Genomic DNA, 11,910 nt, shown 5'->3' on the forward strand with positions numbered 1-11,910 from the left:
TAGTATCTGGAGATTTCCACTTAGTATCTGGAAATTTCCACTTATATGCTTTAAATAGAGTCAACAGCTATATTGGAATACCTATTAACCTCAAACTATGGAGAGGTGAGTTAACATCATTCGAACATACGTATGCTTAGGTTTGAGCAATAAAGACATTCTATATTTTCTGGCTCATGATCACAAGATTTTGATAAGTGAACGCACACTGAAAAGAAAACTTCCAAAAATGAAGCTCTATTGGAGAAAAGGAAAATCAAAGCTGGTTGATGTCGCTCTCTTCATCTTGTGTGATCAAGTCTCTGAGTTTTTCACTTTTATCAACTCGTGGTGATATATTTGATATCAAAAGACACTTGAGTGAAATTTTATTTATCACCCAATATCATTCTACACGAGGAAACATCCAGAAAACACTGCCTGGCTAAGCAGCTCTACTTCCATCAGGCATTGTCATAATGACGTCAAAGCCATTGTTACGTGACGTCATAAAGTATACTGAACAGCATTGAAAACGCACCACCATGAAAATGGATGTATTTTTATCCGGGCTTAAGTCATATGGAAATATATAAGTGAATGAGTAACATACGACGTTCTGGACGAAGCATGAAGAAGAACAGTTCGTCAAAACACATTCCTATTTTTTTTGTGAGCGACATCGCCAAAACGCAACACATTGCGTGCACATCATGGATTACGTGTTTTGTTTCACGGGAAGTATGCAGAATAGGGCTATAGAAGACAGACTTTTAAAAGCCACATCACTTGTTGCTGCAGACGTAAAGGGTACTGACACAAGAAATGCCAAGATTAACAGCAGAGGAACGTGAACGTGAACGAGCCTTGGGCATGCTTCAAGTTGATACGTCAAGTAGAGTCGTTGCACAACGGTTTCAATGCCATCATTCAACAGTCCTCAGGCTAATGAGCAGATACCAGCAGACAAGAACCACCAGAGATCGACCACGTCCGGGTCAACGTCGTTTAACTACACCACGTCAGGATCGCCATATTGTTCGTCGGGGTTTGATCAGCGCTGACACCGTACGTCGACGTCTCCGCTCAGCAGGGCTAGTTGCTCGACGTCCATATGTTGGACCCATACTCACTGATCGACATCGAAATGAACGTCTGCGTTGGGCCAAAAGGCATCGTCAGTGGAGATTGCGGCAGTGGCATGGTGTGCTGTTCTCTGATGAGTCCCGTTTTCATTTACGGAATGCTGACGGTCGACTGCAAGTGTGGCGTCGACGTGGAGAACGTTACCACAATGACTGTGTTGTACAGACAGATCGATGGGGGGAGGGAGTGTCATGGTGTGGGGCGGCATCAGTCAAAACCAATGAACAGAGCTCAATGTTTGTCGTGGAAGAGTTAATGCCCTTTACTACAGGAATAACATATTGGCAAATCACGCCATCCCATTCTTTCATAAGCACCAGGATATGCACACCTTCCAGCACGAAAATGCAAGAGCGCACACAGCACGTGTTTCAACACAGTACCTAGCGAACAGTAATGTGCCTCTGCTTCCATGACTAGCCCTGTCACCCGATCTATCGCCAATTGAACATCTATGGGATTACCGTCGTCTGCAAGTACAGAACCTGAGAGAACTTGAAGATACACTACGTCAAGAGTGGAATGCCCCAGAACACTCGCAGACTTATTCGATCAATGAGAAGACGTTGCATGTGTTGCTGCCAATGGCGGACATACCAGATATTGACTTTTCATTTTAACCCTATGTGTCTTCCTTACACTGATGACGTAAATGTAATTACTCTGTGGTATTCCTGTTTCCTTTGTCGTCTTTCTTAATAATCCGTCTATGTCTGTTCTAATTAAAATCGGTCATTGCTCAAGTTGTTTTCGTAATATTTCAAGATTTATTGCTGGTGCGTTTTCAATGCTGTTCAGTGTATGTATGCATTGTGATACCATTGTCATGTTGCACCACTATCACTGTCACTGATAATAAATTCATGGCCCCTGAAAATTCAAAAAAAGCCAGAAAGTAAACCCAACGCAGAGACGCACTCTAAACAAAACCGGCCCGTCGACTCGGTTACAAAGCCCAATGCACAGCCGCAACGGACTTGCGACAAAACAGAAGTAATGGGCGCCCTTGTAACAACGGACTTAAAAAAAATTATAAACAATGTCAAACTTGCAATCTCACAACTTTTGTAAAGGGTGTGGATGAAATAATGTTCTCAAACTAGCAGTGTTCTCTCATGCTCCCAGTTTCTGTAATACTTAGGGAGGTGGGTCTTTAGCACCATTGTGTCGTGGATAGTGTTGTCTTTCAGTATTTATATTCCACTGCGAGAATATGCATCCAGAGCGACATCTGGATAATGGACTTTGTGTAAAGTTTACACAAAGTCCATCATCCAGATGTCGCTCTTCAGCACAGACGTGAATTCGGACCTGAACTCAAGATAGTTGTCGTACTGCTCGGGTAGTTCCAGCACATAACCACAGGTGTGAACCACAGGACGACGTTCTATTCCCTTCAGTGTGTTGAACCTCACAGCGACGATGGATTTCTGCTTCTCAGAAGCATCGATTGGCTGGAGATCAGAACCGGTACAAAATCTGAGTAGCTTTGCCAACATATCGGAGTCTAGTTCTTTAACAAACTTGATAAGAAACTTTGAAGTAGCCGTTTGACAAGATGACATGGTTTCTGGAAATGTGAAGAGTTTGACCACCTTTCTGACATTTGGGATCTGTCCACATGATCATTCCTCAGAAAGTATTGCATCTGCTCAACAGATGTATTTTCCGTCCCCGCATCAGAGCGCACTCTCTCTGGGCATCCTTGATATGTTGATACAGCATCAATGAAATAACTTGCTACCAGCTTTGGATTGTTATTCGTGTTCCATGCATGTAACCATATGATGTTACGTGAAAATCGATCAATGCATCCATGAATGCAAATTCCGTAGGGCTTCAATTTGTCATGCCCATTGATATGCCACACAGAGTTAGGTCCTGATGAAAGGTACTTTCGGCGCTCCAGTCTTCTTTTACTACAACGTTTCACACCCCGAGGATCAACGATACCAAACAATATTCTTACAGTTTCTTTGTCAACAGTCAAACCATTTTCCCTACACCCTTGATGCATCCATCGATAGCCATGTAGCATACCAGAGGTTTCACATTCAGACAAGATGAAGAGAGCGACATCAACCAGCTTTGATTTTCCTTTTCTCCGATAGAGCTTCATTTTTGGAAGTTTTTTTTTCAGTGTGCGTTCACTTATCAAAATCTTGTGATCATGAGCCAGAAAATATAGAATGTCTTTATTGCTCAAACCTAAGCATACGTATGTTCGAATGATGTTAACACACCTCTCCATAGTTTGAGGTTAATAGGTATTCCAATATAGCTGTTGACTCTATTTAAAGCATTTAAGTGGAAATTTCCAGATTCTAAGTGGAAATTTCCAGATACTAAGTGTAAATTTCCAGTTAGTAAGTGGAAATTTCCATATACTAAGTGGAAATTTCCAGATACTAAGTGGAAATTTCCAGTTAATAGGGATATGATTTTTTTGGGACATGGCCCTAAAAGGCTTCCGTAGATACCTATTGCTATGTTCACGTTTTTTTATTGTTTTTGCTCGGTTTCTTGCAATTATTCGTAATAAGCGACAGAGTGAGAAACTGACTTTGCTCAGATCTGAGAACAAGAGGGGCTATTATAAGAATGGCAGGCTCGTTATTGAGGACATGCCAGCTACTACACTGGAAGGTGATGAGCATCAGTTGTCGGCTCCAGTCGCAGATCACGACTCAAATGGAACATCGTCAACCGTGGATCAGGAGCGGGTGCTGTCAAGGACGAAGGTTATGCAAAAGCATAACAAAATACATTGCAAGGAATATAGAAGATTTAACCATCAAACTGTCCGACATTGGCTTTGTTTCTTTTGTATCTAAACATGACATTGTTGCTTTATTTGAAAAATAGTCAATAGAAAATTACTTTGGTGACATTTTTCCAGAATATAATAAACTTTTATGTTTACCAGCCACAAAAAAGTCCAAGTTCGGGAGGAATACCTTTGATAAAATATTCACTGGTAAGACGTGTTATTGATTTTCGATACAGATAACATGCTATTACTATTCTGTTGGATAAAAGTATGTTTGGTTTCAGTAAAGCTACATTATGTGTGTTTACATATATTCAGCCGGAGAGATCGACCTGGTAATAATAATAAAGATAAAAACAAAATGGGAGAGAGATTTTGTTCTATTTTTATTGAGTACACTGGAAGAGGACACAGCTGTTTCTATCATTGTACTTGGCTTTGTTTGTTTGTTTGTTTGTTTGTTTGCCTGTTGTTTAACGCCGCACTATTCCAGCTACATGGCAGTGGTCTGTAAATGTAGAAAATCCAATAGTCGACATCATGAGCATCGATCCACGCATTTGGGATATGATGACATGAATCAACCAAGTCCCGTTGGTCGCCTCTTACGACAAGCATAGTCGCCTTTTACGACAATAATGGGTTGATGAACACCTATTCTACCCCGGATCTTCACAGGTCCATTGCACATGAACAGTAGAACCGGTGTGACGCGGGACTATGTGGAGAACGATGTTATTCACCATGTTGAAAGTAATAATTACTTAGTAGACGTTTTTACACAATTTGAGATGGAAAGATATTCTTGTGATAAATTACTTTGGAAAAACTCTTTTGGAAATGTGATCAAATCTGAACATACATATTGTGAATGGGAGATTAGGAACTGACTATCAAATCGGTGACTGAACATTTATTGGGCATTTAGTGAGTGCGTGAGTTGGGTTTAACGCCATTTTTAACAGTATTCCAGTTATATCACAGCGTGTCAGCTTAATGTAGGAGGAAAGCCCGAAGTGATGCAGGCCTTAGACGTTTTCCACTTCGTTGAAACACACAAGTACGGGCATGGTGCTGACAAATCTAGAAACATCATCGGGGCGAACCAGGATTCGAACCTACAATCATAGGTTTCTAGCGTGCCCAAGGGACGCAACTCTGCACAGCGAATCGCGGCGCCTCAGACGACTGGGCCACCCGTGCCTCTTATTGGGCATTTAGGGTGTAGTGTGATAGATTATGGTTTGGCATCGAGTGACATGTTCCCCGATGATGATGAATGTCTCTGTAAAAAACATGAACGGTGTCATTATGTAAATGCGTTCAGAAACAACTAAAGATAACGCATACCTTATTAAGTAAAACAAAGTTTGCAATGAATACAGATAACTGTGTGGAATCAAGAATGACCAGTTTGCACAATGTAAAAGGAGTGACCTAGAAAATGCAGCAGCGGTTGACTCTAAACGATTCTGGGACATTATAAAACGTGTGTCTGCACGACCGCAACGACACAACCCTATTGATATACAAGACTGGGGGACAATTTCTTGTCGCTGAATTCTAAACCAATGGGTATTCAGGATAATCTTGGTGAGGACATTGTGACAGATCATGGTTATGTGCCAGAACTGACAATTGACATATTAGAATCCACAATCACCAGATCCGAACTTTTTGAAACCAACATGTACAGTGCCTAGAAACATAATATACTACTCAAAATTTGATAAGGATCGTAGATATTTTTCTTAATAAAAAAACAAAATAACTGCATAACTGGCAATATTGTGTTCAAGTGAAATCAAAAACGTCTCCAACACACGTGCACGTGCATTTCATGCCATGGGAAATGCGTTTCACATCACAGTTCATGCTTTTGCTACCATTGCACGATTTCCAATCAGGCAACGGTGTCTGATTCATTCTGAAACTCTAAACTCAATTGAGTGTTTACACTACGTTTATCTACGCAATGCCCCCTCAACGTGTAAGGCGTCGCCTGACGACAGAACGACTGGGCAGATGTATTGGAATGCTTGATGCTGGCTATTCACAACGTGACGTTGCCAATGCACTAAACGTCAGCCAGAGCGTTGTAAGCAGGGCCTGGTCCCGACAGCAAAATTGTGGTACAGCAGCACACCGACATGGGGGTGGTCGTCAGAGGTCGACAACCCAACGCCAGGATCATTTTGTGGCTCTTCAGGCACGACGTCATCCCTTCTGGACAGCAACCAGCCTACGTAACGACCTCCTGAACGCCTCGGGGGTGAATGTGTCCACTCAGACGATACGGAATCGTCTTCACAATGCAGGTCTCTACTCGAGAAGGGCATGTGTCCGAATCCCCCTGACTGTTCGACACCGGCGGGAGCGATTGGAATGGGCTGAAGATCATGTCACTTGGACACGGAACGATTGGGTTCCAGTTCTGTTCACCGATGAGTCCAGGTATTGTTTGGACTTTACAGACAGGAGGCAGCGGGTGTGGCGACGACAACGTGAACGTTTCCATGATGCCAACATCAGTGAACATGACCGTTATGGTGGTGGTTCCATCATGGTCTGGGGTGGAATCAACAGAGATGGAAGGACAGATCTTCATGTCCTGGAGAGAGGAACAATGACGGGGGTGAGGTACCGGGATGAGATCCTCGATGTGTACGTCAGACCCTACGCTGGTGCTGTTGGCCCTGAGTTCATCCTGATGGATGATAACGCCCGTCCTCATCGCGCCAGGGTGGTTGAGCAGTACCTTGAGCAGGAGACAATTGTCCGCATGGATTGGCCAGCGCGCTCGCCGGACTTGAACCCGATTGAGCATGTCTGGAACATGCTGCAGGTTGCCCTTTCACGCCGTAGAGCACAACCAACGACTTTGGCAGAGCTCGGACATGCCCTCGTGGAAGAGTGGAACAACCTTCCCATTGGGAACATCCGGGTGCTTATTGACAGCATATCTCGACGTTGTCAGGCCGTCATTGATGCAAGGGGAGGTCATACTCGATATTGACACTTCATCGACTAAGTGTAATGATGGACTATCCCTCATAACTGTGTAATTCTTTCTCTTGTTTGCTGTTAACATTTTTTAATGAAATGCCTTTTGGTGTTTGCAGATTTCAAACATTCCATATTGATACAAGTTCATGCCGTTCATGAATTTTCATTCATAACATGATTAAACACGTTTCTGAGTCAGAGTCATGTCTTTTGTTGTTTGTGGTAACTTACACACATATCACCTAGTGATCCTTATCAAATTTTGAGTAGTATATATCAGCTGGCTTGATGACCTCTATGGAAGCCATTGTACAAAAATGGTTTGAGTGCTAAAATGTTACAATCCTTGTACAGTAATGTAAAGGCTTGTGTTCGTTCAAACAACAGAGTATCTGGTATATTTGTTGCTTCATGGGTGTGAGTCAAGGGTGTTACTGTATGCTTTGTATAGGTTATTGAGGTCAAATGCTTAAATAATATTCCAATTGAGGCAAGAAAGGTGTTCGTGGTCCCGTTAATTCGTATACATTCCTTGAAACCATACTCGCCTCACTTCTACTTCGAATGTTTTGATACAAAGATAACACCAATACTTTTATACGGGGCTGACATTTGGGGGTTCAGTGACATGGAACCGAGTCTGGCAGATGTTATATTCAGTCGCTCGCTGTTTCGAAATGTGTCGAATACTGTCTCTTGTCTCTTTAAAATATGCAGGAACCTCGTTTACCCCAAAACATGTTATAATATGTTTGCGGTTGTATATGGAATACTTCAAGGGACATTGTCGCGTTGTCGCGTTGTCGCATTGTCACCCCTGCAAAAACAAGCAAAAAGAGTCACAATTAGCCAAAGTGCGATATTGCGACATTGTCGCATTGTAAGATGTCCGAAAGGCTACAGTGACGTATTGCCTGGTACGAAGGTCTGTGGTGAGCTTATGTCAGCTCCCACAGAAGATCGAATGGTCGGTTCCTAACTGACATGAAATACTCTACAGGCCGTATGCCTAATGTTCTTTTTCGCTATTTTCAATCAACAATAGTCTTACTTCAGGATATGCTAAACTGCTATAGAAAAGGTATAGACTTCATATCCGAAAAATATAAACTGTTAGTGGCTTTATTTGACTCGGCACGGTACTAGGGAAATCTACAGGTTTTTTTTAACCAAACATCATTGCATTGGAATTCCTTTCGTTTGTAATAGCATATGATTCTGGGGTATTCTTAACTGTCATATTCGTAATACTGACAACAATACGTCCATTATTTTATGCCTAAAACTCTGTTAATGGACCATTCTAACAACCGAACAACTTGGCCTGATCTGCTTAGGCTGAGTCCTCCTTTCCGTCGTTACGGTATTAGGATAGTAACGAGGATACCTTGCAGAATATCGAAAAATAACCTTTGTAAAACAGTTTGATAAAAATCGGATAAAGGGGTTAGGGGTCATGAACCCTTTAATGAAACCTGAATATAACAACCAGGTGGTCGTTGTAGAGAGGGAATCTAAAAATGATCATTTGCACATCTAGACAAAGTAACGATCAATTAAATCTGCGAAGTTTCAAGAAAGTTCGATAAGTATTATTTCATAGTGATAACCAATAATGTAGAAAAAATTTTATCTATCACTTCAACCCTTAATGTAACAATTTTTACATTAAGAGTATTCTTTACATTAAGAGTTGTAACAAGGGTGAACCCGCAACCCTTAATGTCAAATATTTTTACATGAAAAGTAATTCATACATTAAGGGTTGTAATAAGAGTTAACACGTAACCCTTAATGTAAATATTTTTACATTAAGAGTAATTTTTACATTGAGGGTTGTAACACACCCTAGTAAATCCTTGGTCATACCTAGTTTTAATGCATTTCCCTCCATTATCCTAGGATCTATAATTTCTGCTAGTTTCAAAATTACAACGGTTTAAAAGATGTGCATTTCCTGGAAAGAGGGAAACATTTGTAAATAGAATGTGTACATGCATATGAAGTATGTATTTGAATAGTTTTTAAAGGCTCAAACTTAACTGAAACAACGTTATTCCCTCTATGTGAGATATAAAGGGTTCACAATGCTATATTTTCATGTGTACTGTGCTGCCATCAGCGCTCTTGTAACTTCATTAACCTCATAGGGGGCACGGGTGACCCAGTCGTCTGAGGCGCCGTGATTCGCTGTGCATTGTTTTCGAATCCCGGTTCGCCCCGATCAAGGTTTGTCAGCACCGTGCTCGTGGGTGTCACCAAAGTGGTAAATGTCTGAGACCTGCATCACTTCGGGCTTTCCTCCCACATTAAGCTGACACGCCGCGATGTAACTGGAATACTGTTAAAAGCGGCGTTAAACCCAACTCACTCACACTCATGAACCTCATGGCGCTCTGGGTCTGGCACAGACAAACACCACGCCGGTTTAATCACTTCCCTCGTGCGATAATAAGTGGGAAGGTGGGAGGGTTTATTAAGATTACAACTCCGGAACATAATACGAAATATCAATTCATGAACATGATGTACATATCCCCCTCCCCCTTGTGCAATGTGCAATGTCAGGAGTAGTGTAAGACAGTAGTATGGTAGCCAAGCCAGCAGGAGTTATCTCCCCTACCGGAAGTTCCGACTTCTTGGAATGCTGGGTAATGCGTGCGCCTCCAAGGTGGCGGTAAGTCTGGTTCCGTGGGGAGAAGCGCACGTAAAATCCTCCACTTCAATAATAGAAGCGCACGTAAAATACTCCACTGAAGCAAGAAAGGCTATCATGGGCATCAGGGTTGGCAAGCATCTTACTCCACACGTGTGCTATCGTTTTATATAAGCATACTGCTGGTATTTTGCAATATATATACCCATGCTTGCCGTAAAAGGCGACTATGCTTGTTGTAAGAGGCAACTAACGGGAGGGGATCCGGTGGTCAGGCTCGCTGACTTGGTTGATGCGTGGATCGATGCTCATGATATTAATCACTGCATTGTGTGGTCCAGACTCGATTATTTACAGACCACCATCATATAGCTGGAATATTGCTGAGTGCAGCGTTAAACAACAAACGAACCAACCAACACAAAAGCAATGGACACAGATGGTGCCACAGTTCTAGTTTTATTTTGGATCTATCCGCAGCCTTCGTCTCTTTTTAAATCATCGTGTATTGGAGTGACCAGAGATATTTTGGCTTTGAAATTGTGTCTGTAAATATTCGAGTCTGGACCAGACAATCCAGTAATTGACATCATGAGCATGCAATTAGAGAGTTATGGACATGGAATCATCAATCTCAGGACTGGCTTCAGTCTCGAGGATTGATCTTCTCTACCAACTACTACAGCTTTCACATTATTTACTTTCACTGTTGCAGGACATCTAACAGAAGAAATGAGCTATTGACAGCTGGACTTAAAACAAGGAAAGACCTGTGTTATAGGTTCCTTGGGTTTATTCAAACAAGTCTATTCTATTCATCTACCAGAAAAGTTTATATGTATGTTAGATCATAAATGGTTTGTTGGGGCATTATGTAAATTCAGAGTGTCATTACACAATTTCAATGTAAATATTAGACGAAGATCTCAAAAAAGGAGGTTGAAATTGGTATCTGTAAAAACTGCCAATAAGGAGAAACTGAGGAGGAATTCCATGTTTTATTTGTATGTGATAAGTATGAACATCCTAGAGAAAGTATATTCCAAAGTTTAACAATATGCATGAAAACAAAACGTTAATGATCAGTCTTATAAAATCCAACAACTCCGCTGTTATATATTCACTGGCCATTTGTTGAAACATATATTCTCGGTCAGATAGTTTTTATACATCATGTATATCACATGACTAAACAAATGTAAATGTCAGTGGGCAACGTGGCCTTAAATACTGGATAAAATATGTATCCATATTCATCTACCAAACATTAATAGACATTTAACAAACACATTATATAGATGCATAACTTCATTCATAATCATGGATGACACTGATGTTCTCATATCATCTTAATCTTAGTCTGAGATGTATGACAAATGATACTCTATGACAATATTGTTTGTTTGTTTGTTTGCTTGTTGTTTAAAACCGCACTCAGCAGTATTCCCACAATATGACAGCGGTCTGTAAATAATCGAGGCTGGACCAGACGATCCAGTGATTGAGATCATGAACATTGATCCACGTAATTGGGATATGATAACATGCATCAACCAAGTCAGCGAGCCAGTGACCACCCGATCCGTTAGTCGCCTCTTACTAGAAGCATAGTCGCCTTTTTCGGCAAGCATGGGTTGGTGAAGACCTATTCTACCCCGGATCTTCACGGGTCCTATGACACTATTGAGTCTGTATGTACAGAGTGTATGGTGATGTGCATGCACACAATGTGTGTGGCTGCTTGTACTGGTCAGGGCTGAGCTGACCAGTCCTTATTGTTTGAGAGTTGATTTAGAAGTTCTGAAGCTCACAAAGAAGGATTTGCTTGTACTTGACTTGATTACTGCACATTCAAGTTTGTCCATTTCACAAAGGTCAACAACCCCTGCTTATTTTACTCACTTGTGACAGTGAAACAATCATAAAGTTTCTTGTGGATACACCTCTGACATCTCTTAATGTCCAAAACAAAAGATTTCACTATTACACAATTTCTTCGATACGAGGCTCAGCAATTACCAAGCAACCCTCGTCTCCATGGGTGAAATGGGTGTTTGACCTGGCATTCAAGATTATTGCACTTACATAGCGACATGCACTTTTGTTTGTGTGGCTGTTGTACTAGTCAAGACTATTGCCGAGGTCTCAGTGCTAGCCCAATCGCATACCATGCTGCAGCTTAACATGAATACCCCACTCAGACACAGTATACAGACTCCAAGCCCACCAGTCCTTGTTCTAGCCTCTTAATGCCGAGCACGAGGCAGGGTAACAACAAGTACCATCTTTTCCCGTCTTTTGGTATGACTCGGTCAGGGATTGAACCCACGACCAACCGCTCTCTGGGCAGATG

Source organism: Haliotis cracherodii, unplaced genomic scaffold (genome assembly GCF_022045235.1).
Source record: "Haliotis cracherodii isolate W230 unplaced genomic scaffold, xgHalCrac1.p SCAF_4, whole genome shotgun sequence".
NCBI lineage: Eukaryota > Metazoa > Mollusca > Gastropoda > Lepetellida > Haliotidae > Haliotis > Haliotis cracherodii.